This window comes from Symphalangus syndactylus, chromosome 7, assembly GCF_028878055.3.
Source record: "Symphalangus syndactylus isolate Jambi chromosome 7, NHGRI_mSymSyn1-v2.1_pri, whole genome shotgun sequence".
NCBI classification, from domain to species: Eukaryota; Metazoa; Chordata; class Mammalia; order Primates; family Hylobatidae; genus Symphalangus; species Symphalangus syndactylus.
The window spans coordinates 88,257,743-88,278,773 of NC_072429.2; the positions used below are offsets into that span (position 1 = coordinate 88,257,743).

Below are 21,031 nucleotides of genomic sequence, written 5' to 3' on the forward strand. Positions count from 1 at the left end.
GCCAAATTTACTTTATTCTTGCTGCCCCAGGATTGAAGTCCTCAATAAAGCAATGGCATGTAAACTTTGCCTCAGATTCCTTTCTTTTTTTTGTAGGAAACTTGGGCTAAGACATAGATTAATGAATAATATGACTCCTGCCTCTCCTCCAGGGAAGAGGAGACATACACAGGCTGGAGAGATCCTATTCTTTTTAGCTTGTAATCAGAAATTTATCTGGCAAGAATGTCAATTCATTATTATCACTGACCACTCTGCTGCCCTTCCCTCATCTGCTTCTTTCTCCCCTCTTCTTTCTCTCCCTTTTTCCCTCTCTCCCTCTCCCCTATCTGCTCTTCTCTTCCTGCTTCTCTCTCAGCAACCCAAGAAAAGATTTCCTACAGTCAGATAAGAGGTGGTAAGAGAAAACTTTTTTTTAATTTAGCCAATGCAGGTGAGTGATTAGAGAGAAGAGCTAAATAGATAATAAAATGCAATAAAAACAATTTCACAGACACCTAAAGACACCTAATATTTCACAGAGTAATAATATATTCCAAAATAAATAAATGTTCTAATAAAGAATATTAAAATGTTACATTCCAGGTGATTTTCAATGCAATTCATGTTAATATGCCCATTAGTCTCAACAGTGTGAAGAGCATAAGTTTGAGGAAATTGTTCTCAAATTTTTCTAATTATGCATGACATCTACCCTAATTTTGACACTTAATTTTAAAGCACAATGTGTTCTTGTGAGGAAGATAAGGAAATAGACCATGACCTTCCTGATAAATGTACATTTATATTTTTAATTCTAGGTGATTCTTTACCCAGAGATTCCAACTTGCCTTTATCTCCCAATTCAATACTCACCATGGGCTTAGAAATCCCATTGATTAATACAAAGAGTAAACCTGGCTTCACTTTGGTAAGTTTACAGCTTGGTAAATTTAGCCTCTTGGCTTTAAAATAACCACCAAGTAGAAAATTGTAGCAGCACTATCAGTGCAACAGAAGTAAGCTGATAAATTAGAAATGCAAGAGGAGAAGAATTAATCGGCATTGGACATGAAAGGGGATTTTTAGTTCCTAAACATTTGTGCTGTAATCTCCTCTAAACTTTAATTAAACTCTCTCAAAGTTTATAATCTTAAGATACATTTATTTTAAATTTACCCACATGCCAGAAAGATTTAATCAAGCTGTCAGTTTTTTACACTTAAGCATTTAATTCTGAAGTGACTGATTACAATCATCGTGCCTCTGATGAGGTAAAGTATTTTAAAGCTGACTCTTGGTAAATTTCTCCTATAAAAAGAAACAGACTTTTCTACTGCAGGTGTAAGTGTCAACTGATACAACCGTTTGTATAGTAGTTAGGCATTCTTGGGAAAGTTAAACATGCACATCACCTATAATTCAGTAATTCCACTCTTAAGTGGCAAAGAGAAACTCTTGAGCATCTATGACTGAAGACATCAACAAGAAATCCCACAGCATCATTGCTCATGGTAAAAAAAAAATAGAAAAAAATGATACAATAGATATGTAAATTGCAATATATTCAAACGGTGTATAATATAATAGTATATGGTGCAATATCAACAGCCATACATCAATATGTAAGAATAAGAACAATAAAGATAAATTAAGATCATAATTTTGAGTGAAAGAGAAGAACCGCACTATGTATAAAATTCAAAAAGAGGCAGAATAAACACTATTTAGTTTAGGGATAGAAATATACCTGTCAAAACAGTAAAGAACCACAAAGGAATGATTAACAGAAAATTCAGGAGAGTAATAAGCACCGAAAGAGGACAGAAAGGAAAATTATCAAAGAGCACTTTGATTATAAATTTTAAAAGAGGAGCACTCAGGGGATTTCTAAGCCACTACCCAAGTAATTTCTCAACCTGGTGTTGGATATGTTAATATTTACTTTATTACTATTATTAACCTGTTTGTTCACATATCTTTGCATGTATATTCCAGAATAAATTTTAATAAAAACAATCAATAACTTAACCTTAAAGAGAACAATACTTCATTTTTAAAGTTAATTTTGTATACTAATAATAATTAATTAAATTTTATTTAATAGTAATTTAAAAAAATAATTTGTTATTGATCCAGGATGCCTGTAACCAAACAGTCTATAATTTGAGAATGCTGTCATTTTAGTTTGATGATAATATACTGGCCAGTGTCACTCCATGTTAACAGGAGTGAGAATGTCAAAGTCAGATGAACAATCAGTCTGAGATGGACATATCATATGATGGTGTATTATCTTTATTGCTATAAAGAAATACCTGAGACTGTGTAATTTATGGAGAAAAGAGGTTTAATTGGCTTGTAGTTCCACAGGCTGTACAAGAAGCATGATGCTGGCATCTACTTGGCTTCTGGGGAAGTTGCTGGAAACAAAATCATGGTGGAAGGCAAAGGGGGAGCCAATACTTCACATGGCCAGAGAAGGAGGAAGTGGAGTGGTGTTACACACTTTTAAACAACCAGATCTCATGGGAACTGTATCACAGGACAAGACTATGGGGATGGTGCTAAGCCATTGGAAACCGCCCCCATGATTCAATCGCCTTCCACCAGGCCCCACCTCCAACAATGGGGATTACAATTCAACATGAGATTTGGGCAGGGACAGAGATCTAAACCACATCAGGTGGCCATTATGGTCCCACCTCCTGGTATTCATTCTCTTGTGTAGTACCCCTATCTTAAATGTGGACAGAACCTGTGACTTTCTCTGGGCCAATAAAGTAGGCAAATGGGATGCACATGATTATGTTTCATAAGATATTGACATCTGTCTTGCAAGGAGATTCTCTCTTGCAAAGAAGTGACTTTCCATTATAAGCTGCCTATGGAGATGCCCATGTGGCAAGGAGCTGAGAGCAGCCTCCAGATAAACAACCAGCAAAAAACTGAGGCACTCAGTCCAACATCCCATAAGGAACAGAATTCTTCTAACAACCACATGAGCAAGGAAGTGGATCATTCCCCATTCAAGCCTCAGGTGAGACCACATCTCCAACTGGTGCCTTTACTATAGCCATGCAGAGGACCTAGCTAAGCCATGCCTACACTCTGACCTGGATGGGGCTAACAATGTTAGACTCATTTTACTAAAGGCACTAAACTGGAAAAATGAGAGATGGCAATAAGGATGGAAGATCTATATTAAGACACTGGTGTTTTTTTTAAATGTTACTGACAAAGCCTGGGAAAACTAACAAACAGAAAGGACATCCACACCAAAACCCCATCTGTACGTCACCATCATCAAAGACCAAAGACAGATAAAAACCACAAAGATGGGGAAAAAAACAGAGCAGAAAAGCTGAAAATTCTAAAATTCAGAACACTTCTCCACCTCCAAAGGAATGCAGCTCGTCGCCAGCAACGGAACAAAGCTGGATGGAGAATGACTTTGACGAGTTGAGAGAAGAAGGCTTCAGATGATCAAACATCTCCGAGCTAAAGGAGGAAGTTCAAACCCATCGCAAAGAAGGTAAAAACCTTGAAAAAAGATTAGATGAATGGCTAACTAGAATAACCAATGTAGAGAAGTCCTTAAATGACCTGATGGCGCTGAAAAACATGGCATGAGAACTACATGATGAATGCACAAGCTTCAGTAGCCAATTTAATCAACTGGAAGAAAGGGTACCAGTGATTGAAGATCAAATGAATGAAATGAAGCAAGAAGAGAAGTTTAGAGAAAAAAGAGTAAAAAGAAACAAACAAAGCCTCCAAGAAATATGGGAATATGTGAAAAGACCAAATCTTCCTTTCATTGGTGTACCTGAAAGTGACGGGGAGAATGGAACCAAGTTGGAAAACACTCTGCAGGATACTATCCAGGAGAACTTCCCCAACCCAGCAAGGCAAGCCAACATTCAAATTCAGGATATGCAGAGAACACCACAAACATACTCCTCGAGAAGAGCAACTCCAAGACACATGTCAGATTCACCAAAGTTGAAATGAAGGAAAAAATGTTAAGGGCAGCCAGAGAGAAAGGTCAGGTTACCCACAAAGGGAAGCCCATCAGACTAACAGTGGATCTCTCGGCAGAAACTCTACCAGCTAGAAGAGAGTGGGGCCAATATTCAACATTCTTAAAGAAAATAATTTTCAACCCAGAATTTCATATCCAGCCAAACTAAGCTTCATAAGTGAAGGAGAAATAAAATCCTTTACAGACAAGCAAATGCTGACACATTTTGTCACCTCCAGGCCTGCCTTACAGGAGCTCCTGAAGGAAGCACTAAACATGGAAAGGAACAACTGGTACCACCCACTGCAAGAACATTCCAAATTGTAAAGACCATCGATGCTAGGAAGAAACTGCATCAACTAACGAGCAAAACAACCAGCTAACATCATAATGACAGGATCAAATTCACACATAACAATATTAATCTTAAATGTAAATGGGCTAAATGCTCCAATTAAAAGACACAGACTGGCAAATTGGAGAGAGTCAAGATCTGTCAGTGTGCTGTATTGAGGAGACACACCTCACATGCAGAGACACACGTAGGCTCAAAATAAAGGGATGGAAGATCTACCAAGCAAATGGAAAATAAAAAAAGGCAGGGATTGCAATCCTAGTCTCTGATAAACAGAAATTGAACCAACAAAAAACTAAAGAGACAAAGATCATTACATAATGGTAAAGGGGTCAATTCAACAAGAAGAGCTAAATATCTTAAACATATATGGACGTAATACAGGAGCACCCAGATTCATAAAGCAAGTCCTTAGAGACCTACAAAGAGACTTAGACTCCCACACAATAATAATGGGACACTTTAAAACTCCACTGTCAACATTAGACAGATCAACGAGACAGAAAGTTAATAAGGATATCCAGAAATTGAACTCAGCTCTGCACCAAGTGGACCTAACAGACATCTACAGAACCCTCCACCCCAAATCAACAGAATATACATTCTTCTCAGCACCACATCACACTTATTCCAAAATTGACCACATAGTTGGAAGTAAAGCACTCCTCAGCAAATGTAAAAGAACAGAAATTATAACAAACTGTCTCTCAGAACACAGTGCAATCAAACTAGAACTCAGGATTAAGAAACTCACTCAAAACTGCTCAACTACCTGGAAACTGAACAACCTGCTCCTCAATGACTACTGGGTACATAACAAAATGAAGGCAGAAATAAAGATGTTCTTTGAAACCAACGAGAACAAAGACAACATACCAGAATCTCTGGGACACATTCAAAGCAGTGTGTAGAGGGAAATTTATAGCACTAAATGCCCATAAGAGAAAGCAGGAAAGATCTAAAATTGACACCCTAACATCACAATTAAAAGAACTAGAGAAGCAACAGCAAACACCTTCAAAAGCTAGCAGAAGGCAAGAAATAACTAAGATCAGAGCAGAACTGAAGGAGACAGAGACACAAAAAACCCTTCAAAAAAATCAATGAATCCAGGAGCTGGTTTTTTGAAAAGATCAACAAAATTCATAGGCCACTTGCAAGACTAATAAAGAAGAAAAGAGAGAAGAATCAAATAGATGCAATAAAAAATGATAAAGGGGATATCACCAACAATCCCACAGAAATATAATCTACCATCAGAGAATACTACAAACACCTCTACAAAAATAAACTAGAAAATCTAGAAGAAATCTAAATTCATCGACAAATACACCCTCCCAAGACTAAACCAGGAAGAAGCTGAATCTTTGAATAGACCAATAACAGGCTCTGAAATTGTGGCAATAATCAATAGCTTACCAACCAAAAAGAGTCCAGGACCTGATGGATTCACAGCCGAATTCTACCAGAGGTACAAGGAGGAACTAGTACCATTCCTTCTGAAACTATTCCAATTGATAGAAGAAGAGGGAATCCTCCCTAACACATTTTATGAGGCCAACATCAACCTGATACCAAAGCCTGGCAGAGACACAACAAAAAAAGAGAATTTTAGACCAATATCCCTGATGAACATCAATGCAAAAATCCTCAATAAAATACTGGCAAACCAAATCCAGCAGCACATCAAAAAGCTTATCCACCATGATCAACTGGGCTTCATCCCTGGGATGCAAGGCTGGTTCAACATATGCAAATCAATAAACATAATCCAGCATATAAACAGAACCAAAGACAAAAACCACATGATTATCTCAATAGATGCAGAAAAGGCCTTTGACAAAATTCAACAGCCCTTCATGCTAAAAACTCTCAATAAATTAGGTATTGATGGGACGTATCTCAAAATAATAAGAGCTATTTATGACAAACCCACAGCCAGTATCATACTGAATGGGCAAAAACTGGAAGCATTCCCTTTGAAAACTGGCACAAGACAGGGATGCCCTGTCTCATCACTCCTATTCAAGATAGGGTTGGAAGTTCTGGCCAGGGCAATCAGGCAAGAGAAAGAAATAAAGGATATTCAATTAGGAAAATAGGAAGTCAAAATGTCCCTGTTTGCAAATGACATGACTGTATATTTAGAAAACCCTATCATCTCAGCCCAAAACTCCTTAAGCAGATAAGCAACTTCAGCAAAGTCTCAGGATACAAAATCAATGTGCAAAAATCACAAGCATTCTTATACACCAATAACAGACAAACAGAGAGCCAAATCATGAGTGAACTACCATTCACAATTGCTTCAAAGAGAATAAAATACCTAGGAATCCAACTTACAAGGGATATGAAGGACCTCTTCAAGGAGAACTACAAACCACTGCTCAACAAAATAAAAGAGGACACAAACAAGTGGAAGAACATTCCATGCTCATGGATAGGAAGAATGAATATCGTGAAAATGGCCATACTGCCCAAGGTAATTTATAGATTCAATGCCATCCCTATCAAGCTACCAATGACTTTCTTCACAGAATTGGAAAAAACTACTTTAAAGTTCATATGGAATCAAAAAAGAGCCTGCATTGCCAAGTCAATTCTAAGCCAAAAGAACAAAGCTAGAGGCATCACGCTACCTGACTTCAAACTATACTACAAGGCTACAGTAACCAAAACAGCATGGTACTGGTACCAAAACAGACATATAGACCAATGGAACACCACAGAGCCCTCAGAAATAATACCACACATCTACAACCATCTGATCTTTGACAAACCTGACAAAAACAAGAAATGGGGAAAGGATTCCCTATTTAATAAATGGTGGTGGGAAAACTGGCTAGCCATATGTAGAAAGCTGAAATTGGATCCCTTCCTTACACCTTGTACAAAAATTAATTCAAGATGGATTAAAGACTTAAATATTAGGTCTAAAACCATAAAAACCCTTGAAGAAAACCCAGGCAATACCATTCAGAACATAGGCATGGGCAAGGACTTCATGTCTAAAACACCAAAAGCAATGGCAACAAAAGCCAAAATTGTCAAATGGGATCTAATTAAACTAAAGAGCTTCTGCACAGCAAAAGAAACTACCATCAGAGTGAACAGGCAATCTACAGAATGGGAGAAAATTTTTGCAATCTACTCATCTGACAAAGGGCTAATATCCAGAATCTACAATGAACTCAAACAAATTTACAAGAAAAAAACAAACAACCCCATCAAAATGTGGGCGAAGGATATGAACAGACACTTCTCAAAAGAAGACATGTATACAGCCAACAGACACATGAAAAAATGCTCATTATCACTGGCCATCAGAGAAATGCAAATCAAAACCACAATGAAATACCAGTCATAAAAGAAATGAGTTCATGTCATATGCAGGGACATGGATGGAGCTAGACGCCATTATCCTCAGCAAACTAACGCAGGAACAAAAAATAAACAAACACTGCATGTCCTCACTTATAAGTGGGAGCTGAATGATGAAAACATATGGACACAAGGTGGGGTACAACACACACTGGGGCCTGTTGGGGACTGGGGGAGGAGAGCATCAGGAAGAATAGCTAATGGATGTTGTGCTTAATATGTAGGTGATGGGATGATGGGCGTGTATGTGCATGGCACAGATTTACTTATGTAACGAACCTTCACATCCTACACATATACCCCTGAACTTAAAATAAAAGTTGAAGAAAAAAATACATGGATAAATCATGTAACATTTATGCTATTGAAACATAGTCATAAAAAGAATGAGAAAATTTTCTATTAGTATTTCTCTATGATCCAGTGATCATCTGCACCAAAATCACTGGGTTTTTTTAAATAAATAAATTTTATTGTGTATATTTAAGGTATATAACATTATGTTACAAACTACATATATAGTGTAAACCAAAAGGCATCTGAGACAGGTCTCAACCAATTTAGAATGTTTATTTTGCCAAGGTTAAGGACAAACTCAAAGTTATCCCTCTGATCACGTGAGACAAACGCAAATCTGATTGCTTCCTTTGCCCTAATGTGTCACTAAGCCAGACTAAGGCGTAAGTGACTATTCCCGTAAATTGTGCATTCAGCGAAGAGATAACCAGAAACTACTCAAAAGAATGCAACAATTTGTCTCTTATCTACCTATGACCTGGAAGCCCCCTCCCTGCTTCAAGTTGTCCCGCCTTTCCAGACTGAACCAGCATACATGTTACCTATATTAATTGATGTCTCATGACTCCCTAAAATGTATAAAACCAAGCTGTCCCCCAACCACCTTGGACATATGTGATCAGGACCTCCTGAGACTGTGTCACAGGCACATCCTTAACCTTGGCGAAATAAACTTTCCAAATTGATTCAGACCTGTCTCAGTGTCTCAGATGCCTTTTTTATTACAATAGTAAAATGGTTACTACAGTGGAACAAACACTAACATCCATTGTCTCACATAGTTACTCATCCCCTCCTCAAAAGAGCATCTGTAATCTACTCATTTAGCAAAAATCCTGAATACAGTACATTTTAATTAACTATAATCCTCATGTTGTGTATTGTTTATCCTGCATATTCACTACTTTATATCCTTTGACCTACATTTCCCCATTTTCTCTCCCTACTCCACCCCAACCCTGGTAACTACTGTTTTATTCTCCCCTATATATATGATCTTTTATTTTTACATTCCACATATAAGTGAGATCATGGTATATTTGTCTTTCTGTATCTGGTTTACTTAACTTAGCATAATGCCCTCCAGGTCCATCCATGTTTTGGCACATTGCAGACGCTCCTTTTCACATTGCAGACGCTCCTTTTTTAAGGCTGACTGGCATTTTATTAAACAGGCAGATACCCTGAGCCTCATCCCAGACCTACTGAATTCATTGGACATAAATGTTTCATTAAAGCCTCAGCTGATTCTTATCCATAAAAGTTTGAAAATCACTATTATGTGTTCTAACAGGGAAAGCTCTCCTAAATAAAATTGTTAGAAGGAAAAGAAAGATTCAGAATAATATGTATAGAACAAGCCTGTGTTTATAAAAGCAGAAGTGTGTAAATGTGTGTATGTTTGTGTGTATATGTGCGTATAAGCATTTATGTTTGTGTATAAAAATATACACAAAATTTTTGTGTAAGCAAATGTATACATATAACAATAATACAATATTGTTAATATTGAATATAAACGAATAGTATGAAAAAGTCCAGAAGGCAGTACAATAAATGTTAACAGCGACAAAGGTTAGATCATCCAGGGCCCTTGGGGCCATGTTAAGGAGGTAAGATTTTATGAAGTTATTGAAAGGTGTTAAACAGGGACTAAAGAGGGGAAATAAGAGTGAGACAGGCTACGCAGAATATGATACAATTTAGGGTCTTAAAAAAACCACCCTGGCAGCCATGTGGAGACTGGCTTAGAGGAGCACACACCAATAAGAGAATGGGGTGGACTACCAATGGTGAGAACAAAGGTAAACATGGAAGGGACCCAACCAGAGCAGAATCTAACCCATCGGGAAATTGTGTAGTGGGGAGACACACACTCCTCAGAGCCCTTTAAATAACACACATGTGGGACATCCCAAGAAAGTCAGCATGTGGATACTGTAGGTCAGAAGACATCAACAGCTGGTAGTTACGATGCCAGAGAGAAGCAACCATCCAAGAGAGGACCACGACAATAGCCAACGAAGTAAAGAGACACTTCCCTTTCGCTCTCCTTCCTCTCCACTCTAACACAACTGAGTGCTAGAGCACTAGAGCCTAGAAAAGGCAGGAAAGAATGTATGCTGCAGTGTTTCTGTTCTTGTTGTTTGTTTTGTTTTTGTTTTGTTTATCTTTTTAATTTTTATTTTTATTTTAAGTTCCAGGGTACATATGCAGAATGTGCAGGCTATAAAGGTAAACGTATGCCATGGTGGTTTGCTGCACCTATCAAACTGTCACCTAGATATTAAGCCCAGCATGCATTAGCTTTTTTTCCTAATGCTGTCCTTCCCCGCACCACACCCCTGAGAGGCCCCAGTGTGTGTTATTGCCCTCTCTGTGTTCTCACTGTTCAGCTCCCACTTATAAGTGAGAACATGCGGTGTTTGGTTTTCTGTTCCTGCATTAGTTTGCTGGGCACAATGGCTTCCAGCTCCATCCATGTCCCTGCAGAGGACATAATCTTGTTCCTTTTTACGGCTTCATAGCATTCCATGATGTATATGTACACGTTTTCTTTATCCAGTCTATCATTGATGGGCATTTGGGCTAATTCTATATCTTTGCTATTGTGAATAGTGCTGCGATGAACATACATGTGCATGCATCTTTATAATATAATGATTTATATTCCTTTGGTTATATACCCAGTAAGGTGGTTGCTGGGTCAAATGGTATTTCTGGTTCTAGATCTTTGAGGAATCGCCACACCGTCTTCCACAATGGTTGAACTAATTTACATTCCCATCAACAATGTAAAAGCATTCCTATTTCTCTGCAACCTCGCCAGCATCGGTTTCTTGACTTTTTGATAATCATCATTCTGACTGGAGTGAGATAGTATCTGATCGTGGTTTTGATCTGCATTTCTCTAACGATCAGTGATGTTGAGCTTTTTTTCATATGTTTGTTGGCTGCATGCATGTCTTCTTTTGAGTCGTGTCTGTTCATGTCCTTTACCCACTTTTTAACGGAGCTGTTTGTTTTTTCTTGTAAATTTTAAGTTCCTTGAAGATTATGGATAATAGACCTTTGTCAGGTGGATAGATTGCAAAAATTTTCTCCCATTCTGTAGGTTGCCTGTTCACTCTGATGATAGTTTCTTTTGCTGTGCAGAAGCTCTTTGGTTTAATTAGATCCCATTTGTCAATTTTTCCTTTTGTTGCAATTGTTTTTGATGATTTCGTCAAGAAACCTTTGACTGTGCCTATGTTCTGAATGGTATTGCCTAGATTTTCTTCTAGCATTTTTATAGTTTTGGGTTTTACATTTAAGTCTTTATCTTAATTTTTGTATAAAGTGTAAGGAAGGGGTCCACTTTCAGTTTTCTCCATATAGCTAGCCAGTTGCCAGTTCTCCCAGCCCCATTTATTAAACAGGGAATCCTTCCCCGTTGTTTATTTTTGTCAGATTTGTCAAAGACCAGATGGTTGTAGTTGTGCAGTCTTATTTCTGAGTTCTCTATTTTGTTCCATTTGTCTAAGTTTCTGTTTTTGTACCAGTACCATGCTGTTTGGTTACTGTAGCCTTGCAGTATCATTTGAAGTCGGGTAGCATGATGCCTCCAGCTTTGTTATTTTTGCTTAGGATTGTCTTGGCTATACGAGCTCTTTTTCAGTTGCAGCAGTGCTTCTTAAATGTTGGTTTCCGGAAAGCAGCAACAGCATCACCTAGGAACTTATTAGAAACATATTCTCAGGTATTTCCACAGACCTGAATAAAAAACTCTGGGGCTAGTACCCAATAATTTGTACTTTTAAAAAGCACCCCAACCTCAGGTGATTTTGATACATACTAAAATTTGAGAACCATCAATATGGAATATTGGAAATTTTAAACCATACTGGAATGAGTTCTAATAACTATAAATGAATTGATTGTTATGAGATTTGCCTGAGATGTTATTTAAGGATAACAAGAGAAATTGGACAGAATACATTTAAAAGCAGTGGCTTGAGAAAAAGAAAACTTTTCATATTTCATCCTAATGATTGAAGAACAGGAGCATTAACAACAATTCATTAATGATTCTGTATTTGTAAATATCCATTATTTTAACAAGAATGGGATGATATTTTAGTTTTATATTGAATATTAAATCTGATCAACACCAGCATTTTGTTGATAAGCCATGTTAACACCTGCTCCTAAAAAATAAGCAAACCCTTAATGGTTTATTGCTGCCCAGCCTCTACATTGCAGATGGCTGAAAAAAGATAAATGATTGTTCTTGCTCCCAAGGGACCCTACCACTCTTTAGACCAACTTACTGTGAGAGTAAATTCTGAAAAATCCAAGACTTACAAAATACACAAACATGGGGGAATGGTGAGGTGGGCAATTCTTGAGTGATCTTTAGCTGTTTTAGCGATGCCATAAAGGCACGGAGACAGGAAAGCATGGCAAAATATACCTTTTTTTAGGTCTTAAAAATAGATATGAGCCAGGTGCAGTGGCATGGGCCTATAGTCCAGCTACTCAGGAAGCTGAAGCAGAAGAATTGCTTAAGTCCAGGAGTTCAAGTCTAGCAACATAGTGAGACCCCTTGTTAAAAAAAAAAAAAAAAAAAAAAAAAAGTCTTTCAATAGATATAATAGAAACCAAAAAGACAGTATTTAGGTTTTGTAACCTAAATTCTTAGGAAGATAGATGAGTAAAAATATACTAATAATTACCTAAATAAGAACTCCCAAAACACACCTGCCCAATTTTAAATTACTTGAGCTGTAGAAGAACTTTAATTGGACTGCATTAAGAAGTCAGTTTTATTTGAATTTACTTTTTGAACAGATGTGTTGTTGAAGCTGTCATATTCAATATCCATTCAGCTCCTCTCTCTGACACAATGTATTTGCTTCCATCTGTGTGTTGCAACGGTGACATCTATTGACTATTTTACTGAAGTGCATTCTTGGAGAAAAAAATGCACATCATAAAAATAATTATTATTTCAGCCCCTATTATTTCCACAAGTCACCTCTGGTATGAACCTTCCTAACAGTATGAAAAGAGTTAAGAAAAGATCTGTGCTATTCAAATCATTCAAATTGCATTTTATTTATGATTAGCACTTATATGAAGCTAGAGAAATTCAAAACATAAATTCAACCTGGAAACAAAGCCATATCTGGTAGGCAGTTACTAAAGTCACCATTTAAGTTGAAATTAGACTTCCTAATAACTCACTTTTATACTACTGTTTATCCATTGAAGCCAAGGAAAATGACCAATTATTTTTTTGTTTTATCTTTCAGCCCACAGTTTCTACTATATGTATATGTGGTTCTGAACTTTAGATTCCACACAGTAGCATTCTACTTTTCTTTAAGATGAAGAAACAAGAACATTTAGTGGGACACTTTAGGCAATGAAGAATTAACGCAGTTTTCTGGGAGTTATCTATAGATAATCCCAAAACACAGCTGACATGCTGCTCCATTGTTTCATTCATTGTGCTGATTTTAAGTAGGCAGGTGTAAACATTCACTTCAGGAAGAAATTTCACTGCACAGTGTTGCTTACAATGTGAAGAACTAAAGTTCCAGCCTCCAGGAAGCAAGCTTATATGTTGGCCCAACTGCAAAATGGGAGGAAGAAGGCGATGTTGTAGAAGGCAGTACCGCTGTCCTATCTCATTTCTAAAGCATTCGTGTAAAAGTGGCACTAAATCAGGTAAGTGTGGTCCCAGGCAGGAGTGTCTCATTTCAGTCATATGCACATGTAACATAATCATCACTAGTGGCATCTTACCAACATTAATTAAATCAAGATCTTACAGATCTTATGATACTACACCATTTGGTGAGGGAGAAAGGGGAGTAAAGAGAAAGACCACAGAAAAAATAATGGATGTCTGGGGTTAATGTAGGTAACCCAAGGTCAGCTAGCTGTCTCTATGTTCTCTAATGTTGTGAAATCATCTTTTTGTTTGTTTGTTTAAAAATTGGCCCAAGCACCTATGCCATACAGGTGAGGAAATGTGCTATCGGGGCCCCTTCCCCTACCTCTACCTCTAGATACCCTTGTAGGATTTAAATTTATCTTATTCATCTCTTGCTATCATATCCTGCCTCTGCTGAGTTCTCTCTTGGTCTCTGTACCTGCAGCTGTTCTCCACTCTCATTCCAGCTAAACTAAAAAGAGGTTGCTTGCCGGGCGCGGTGGCTCATGCCTGTAATCCCAGCAGTTTGGGAGGCCGAGGTGGGCGGATCACGAGGTCAGGAGATCGAGACCATCCTGGCTAACACAGTGAAACCCCGTCTCTACTAAAAAATACTAATAATTAGCCGGGCGTTGTGGCGGGTGCCTGTAGTCCCAGCTACTCGGGAGGCTGAGGCAGGCGAATGGCGTGAACCTGGAAGGCAGAGCTTACAGTGAGCCGAGATAGCGCCACTGCACTCCAGCCTGGGCGACAGAGCGAGACTCTGACTCAAAAAAAAAAAGGGGGGGCTGCTTAAAAGCAGGAGCCCCTTCTAAGCTCCCCACTTTATATCCAGTGCCTACAACAGCAGTTGCTGGATAGTAGTCACATCGTCTCATTTTCTCATTCAAAGCAATTCTGTCATTCTTTTATCTATTCTCCCTTCCAGACCAAGCCCTGAGCTCCATCTTTTCACACCCAAGTAGCTCCTTAAAGTGATTTATTGAAATAAAAGATGACTCTTCCTATAAGAAATTCTGTCCCCAGAATACTCTCACTTCTTATATATTTAAGAAACACCTAGAGTATATTTCAAAACATTTTGTATACAATAAATATATATCATTTTTATTTGTGAAATAAAAAATAAAACAAACCTAGATATAGTAAGCTGGCCCACCAGAAATGAAATTTTACCTCTTTAACAACAGAACCTGAGACATGGTCTGTACAGTAAGAAAAAGAGTTACCCTGGAGCAGAACTTGAAAATTCAATTTTAGAAAACAACCCATCTCACCTTTCTCTGCATGGTAATCAGAGACCTCAGTATTGTCGAAGCAGAAAGCATGTGGGAGAGAAACAGCACCAGTATAGATGGCACTTCACTCATTCGTCAATGACGTGAGCAACTCTTTTGCTAAATAAGAGAATATTTTCTGACACTAAGAGAATATTTTCTCAATTTTGTGTGCTTTCTTACTGCAAAGATTATAGATACAATGCACTTTTCAGTTTATTCTGAGTTATTCACATTTTCTCCATGACTTTTTTAAGCCTAGACCAGGACTCAGCGAATGACACCAGCAGATGAAATCTAGCCTGCCCCCTATTTTTGTAAGTTTTACTGGAACACAGCCATGCTGCTTGTTTAAGCATTGTCGATGGCTGCTCGAGTGCCACAACAGAGTCAGGCAGTTTGACAGAGACGGCATGGTCCTCGAAGCCCAAAATTGGTACTGCCTGGCTTGCTACTGTCAAGCTTGCCAACACATTCTGTACTCTCTCTCACTTTGTGGTACTCTATCTCCCTCACCTCAGGGATCAACACGCCCTTCTGGTGAGTCAAAGCCCCTGCTGCTTTCACCACCTATCATAAGTCCCTCCATTACTTCCCTGACCTCCTTTTCTTCCACAAAATATTCATTTATGTGTATTTTAATTAAAAGGTGAGAAAGGGGATTATATAATTATTTTATGGTAAGTTTTGACTGTTAGATTCAATCCTCCTACTTTTAAAAGAGGAGCTTATAACTTATTAAAGAAAAACAAATCTTGCTAGAATGACATCTGCAGAACATTAATATGTTTGCAGCTTTACCAGCCATGTTCCTATCTTCTTGGTGTCTATCACAGACTTTCTAGGGAAGAATAATGGAAGGGACAGAGAGCCAGAGCCATCCACACGTCTGGGGATCCATTTAGAAAGCGAGTCACTTTCTATCAATTCTCTATGAAAAGGATGAGATTGGTTCTGACTTTAACCACCATTAATTAAATTTTGGTTATTTATCTCCATTCCTACTTTTCTGAGGTTTTAGCCTAGCTCCAGATTTATTCCTATCATTTCTGGGTAAAAATAATATAGGAATATTCAGATATTGTACTTTTTATATTTAATACTTTTTGTAAAGTGAAGTTAACAAATCTTTGATGAATGTGGTTTTCTCTCAAGGTTCCATAACATACTAGTTCCATTTAAAGGTTTAAGTTATTTGTGTGCTTTTATTTACCCATAATTGTTGACTTTTTTTAAATAACCTTGTTTATTGTAGAAAATGTTTAAAAATACAGATAACAAAATATAAACTCCCTCCCAAACATAATCGCCACGAAAATATGGGTATACCTATAATATTTTCTCCACACAGACACATGCACAAAATTGTGTATATGAGTATATACATATAAAGGCATAATGTGTTTCATTTTACTTTATTACACTTTGCAGATATTGTGCTTTTCTAAAATTCAAGATTTGTAGCAACTCTGCATCAAGCAAGTCTCTTGGTGCCATTTTCCAACAGCATATGCTCACTTTGTGTCACATTTTAGTAATTCAATATTTCAAACATTCTCATTATTATCATATCTGTCATGGTGATCTGTCATAAATAACCTTTGATACTTCTATTGTAATTGTTTTGGGGCACCATGAACCATTCCCACGTGAGACAGCAAACTTAATAAATGTTGTGTGTGTTCTTATTACCCCATGGACCAACCAGTCATTCCCCCATCTCTTCCCCTATCCTTGGGCCACCCTATTCTCTGAAACACAACAATACTGAAATTAGGCCAATTAATAACCCTACAATGGCCTATCCATGTTCAACTGAAAGGAAGAATTACATTTCTCTCACTTTAAATCAAAAGCTAGAAATGGTTAAGTTTTGTGAAGAAGGCATGTCAAAAACCAAGACAGGCTGAAAGCTGTACTACTCCAGTGAACACATGAATGATAAAAAAGCAAAACAACCTTATTGCTGATATGCAGAAAGTTTGAGAAGTCTGGATAGAAGATTAAATTAGCCACATTCCCTTAAGCCAAAGCCTGATCCAGATCAAGGCCCTCCCCCTCTTTCTCTATGAAAGCTGAGAGAGGTGAGGAAGTTGCAGAAGAAAAGTTGGAAGCTAGCAGAGGTTAGTTCATGAGGCTTAAGGAAAGAAGCCATCTCCATAACATAAAAGTATAAGGAGAAGCAGCAACTGCTGATGTAGAAGCTGCAGCAAATTATTTAGAAGATCTAGCTGAGATCATTGATGAAGGTAGCTACATTAAACAACACATTTTCAATGTAGATGAAATAGCCTTATTTTGGAAGAAGATGTCGTCTGGGACTTTCATAGCTGGAGAGAAGTCAGTGTCTGACTTCAAACCTTCAAAGGATAGGCTGGCTACCTTGATAGGAACTAATGTATCTGGTGACTTTAAGTTGGAATCAATGCTTATTGACCATTCCAAAAATTCTAACGACCCTTAAGCATTATGCTAAATCTACTCTGTCTGTGCGCTAGAAATGTCAAAACAAAGCCTAGATGACAGCACATTTGTTGACAGCATGGTTTACTGAATATTTTAAGCCCACTGTTGAGACCTCCTGCTCAGAAAAACAAATGAAAGATTTGTTTTAAAATATTACTGCTCTCTGACAATGCGCCTGGTCACAAGGGCTCTAATGGAGCTGTACAATACATTAGTGTTGTTTTCATGCCTGCTAACACAATATCCATTCTGCAATCCATGGATCAAGGAGTTATTTTTACTTTCAAATCTTATTATTTAAAAATTACATGTTGTAAGACTATGTCATAAATAATGATTATTCTGATGGATCTGGACATAGTAAATTGAAAGTAATCTTCTGGAAGGGATTCACCATTCTAGATGCCATTAAGAACATTTGTGATTCATGGGAGGAGGTCAAAATATTAATATCAAAATTAAAAGGAGTTTGGAAGGAGTTGATTCCCACCCTTATGGATGACTTTGAGGGGTTCAAAACTTCAATGGAGGAAGTAACTTCAGTAGTGGTAGAAATAGCCAGAGAACTAGAATTAGAAGTGGGGTCTGAAGATGTGGCTGAATTGCTGCAATCTCATGATAAAACTTGAACGGATGAGTTGCTTTTTACAGATGAGCAAAGAAAATGATTTCTTGAATAGAATATACTCCTGATGAAGATGCCATGAGCATTGTGAAAATGACAAGAAAGGATTTAGAATAGTACATAAACTCATTGATAAAGCAGTAGCAAGGTTTAAGAGGATTGACTCCAATTTTAAAAGAAGTTCTACTGTGAGTAAAATGCTATCAAACAGCATTGTGTGCTACACAAAAATCTTTTGTGAAAGGAAGAGTCAATCAATGCAGCAAACTTTATTGTTATTTTATTTTAAGAAATGCCAAAGCCACCCCACCTTTCAGCAGCCACCAACCTGATCAATCAGCAGCTATTCACACTGAGGTAAGACTCTTCATCAGCAAAAAGACTATAACTCATTCAAGGCTCTAATAATCATTAGCATCTTTTAGCAATAAAATATTTTAATTCAGATTTGTACATTTTATTTTTAGACATAATGCTATTGCACATTTAATAGACAATAGTATAGTATAAGCATAATTTTTATATGTACTGGAAAACGAAAATATTTATGTAACTTGTTTTATTGCAATATTGGCTTTGTCACAGTGGTCTGGAATCAAACTTGCAATATCTACAAGGTATGCCTGTTTGTGTGTATGTGTGTGTGAGTGTGTGTGTGTGTGTGACTGTGTGTGTAGTTATAATGTGTTTATTATTTTAGACACAACTACTTTCACTTAATCATATATAGTGAAGGTCTTTCAATGTCATTAAATGTTCTTCCACAATATCATTCTTATTTGCTATTTAGTGTTTGCTTATATAGCTAGACCACAATGAATTTAACAAATAGCTTCATATATGATATTTCAGGTTTAAAACTATTTATTATTCACAACACTGCAGTAAGTACCCTAGGCACCTTCTATGGTCTGAATGTTTGTGTCCCTCCCAAATCTACATGTTGAAATCCTAACCCCAAGATAATGGTATGAGGAGGTGAGGTGTTTGGGAAGGTGATTAGGTAACAACGACAGAGCCCTCAAGAATAGGATAGGGCCCTTATAAAAGAGACCCCAGAGAGATCCCTCGCCTGTTCAACCATGTGAGGCCACAGCAAGAGGATGGCTGACTATGAACCAGAAAGCAGGCCCTCACCAGACACAGAGTCTGTTGGCATGCTGACCTTGGACCTTCCAAACCTTCAAAATTGTGAGAAATAAATTTCTATTGTTTATAGCCACCCAGTTTATGGTCTTTTGTTTATAAACCACCCAGTTTATGGTATTTATGGAACCAGCTGGATCAACACCCATCCAGTTACTATTTTTTTTTTTCAGGTAAGTACTTTCTGAATCAACAACTAGGTATACCTTTTGATACAAATTGTCCCCCCAAAATATAATAATGTGATCACAGCTGTGAACTCTGAAGTGGGATTATGGGTGACTTAAATTTCCTTTTTATTATTTATCAATTTTTCCAATTTTTCTACAATGAGTCAAATAGAGGTACTCAGAATATTTCAAAGCCATTCTCTCTTTCTCTCTCTCTCTCTATTAACAGTAAATAGACGCATATACCAAATTATGTATTTATGGATCTACACCATTTTGTTCGTTATAAAACTATAAAACTTAATTTTGAGCTGTAAAGTCCTCTTTCATGATATTTAGCCATTTAAAACAGCCTATGTTTAATGTATGCTTTAAATTATTAGAATAATATAACAGAATCTGTTGTTTTTAACATGTACGGTAGCATCTTTCCCTAAAACATAAATGAGGCAATTTTCCCTTCTACTGATAAATACAATTTTATGAACAGACTCTCAAGTGTTTCATGTCTTATTTCATTACCAGCAGTAACAACCTACTTCTGCCATCTTCCTAATGACAATTTTCATTATAGAGATAAGAAAAGGCATTACATTTAGAAACTCGGCATCTCAGGTGTAACTCCTTGGTGAATATTTCCATCAGTTCCTCTCATTTTCCTGTTCAACATTAATCAACTCTCTCCCTATAAATATGCTATGTTTCATTTAGAGATAATGTTTTAAGTTAATCAACTACCTACATCATGTTTAGCTTTCAGGAACCACTTTGGTATATATTAGGGAGCACAAATATTAAAGCTGTAAATGTATTTCTTAATGAATTTACAGTTACATTTCATTAAATTGAGAGCCCTTTGATACAAAATAAGGGCAGCAATAGAAAAGTCCCTACATTCTATTCATCTTGTGAAAGTAATTGCACTCAGAAAGAGGTTTCCTGGCACAATTTAAAGAGGATGGTAAGGAAGACTTGACTGGCCTTGGAGTATATCGCTACAGTTCCCCAAGCTATACAAGATGGTTCCAATTTGATAGTTTCAGTAAATATCCAGCTCTGTGCTTCCATAGAAAATTCAAAGCAGCATGGTTGATTTTCCTACTTAGTGGTATTTTCTGGTCTCAGCCAGCCATTAGATGCATCTCACCACTGTTATTTGTCAGATCAGTGTGGTATAGATGTCACGCAATGGACATTAGAATGATTCTTCAAGGAGTTCCTATGGTAGGGAACTGAAATTCACAAGAATGGGATGGTGAAGGATCAGTGTGCTCTATGCATTGTTTATTCAAAAAATATTTACCAATCATTACTTTCAAGCACCAAGCTATGTGCTAAGTAATGCACTCCCTGATACTTCCAGATTGTAACTCCTAGATTACTTCATTTGCTCCAATATTACTATTGTCTTTTAAATATCCACTTGGATCATCCTTTGAATAATCTGACTTATCAATAGTTCAATTTTATTTCCCAAAGTGAATCCCAAGATAAGTACTTGAATGCAGTCAGTTTAAGAGACAATTCCAAGAAGTAACAGTGAGGGAGTAATAAGAGTGAGATTGAGGTGTATGCTATGACATTAGTTACCAGAATACCCTGTAGCAGCT

At 37.2% G+C, this 21,031-nt stretch overlaps 1 protein-coding gene across 8 annotated transcripts in view; it reads right to left on the bottom strand.

Annotated features, from left to right (window-relative positions):
- The window catches only part of LOC134737225 (uncharacterized), a 133,510-nt gene that overhangs the window by 58,208 nt on the left and 54,271 nt on the right, over nt 1–21,031 (bottom strand). Inside the window, exon 4 of one of the 8 annotated variants that reach the window (XM_063643419.1) lies at nt 5,721–5,939. The exons of 5 other annotated variants lie outside the window; for them this stretch is intronic. The gene's annotated coding sequence lies outside the window, so the exon portion shown is untranslated. Of the gene's footprint in view, nt 1–5,720; nt 5,940–9,474; nt 11,754–12,770; nt 12,987–21,031 lie in introns of those variants that run through there. 2 more of the 8 variants (XM_063643418.1, XM_063643417.1) reach the window with 2 other exon arrangements.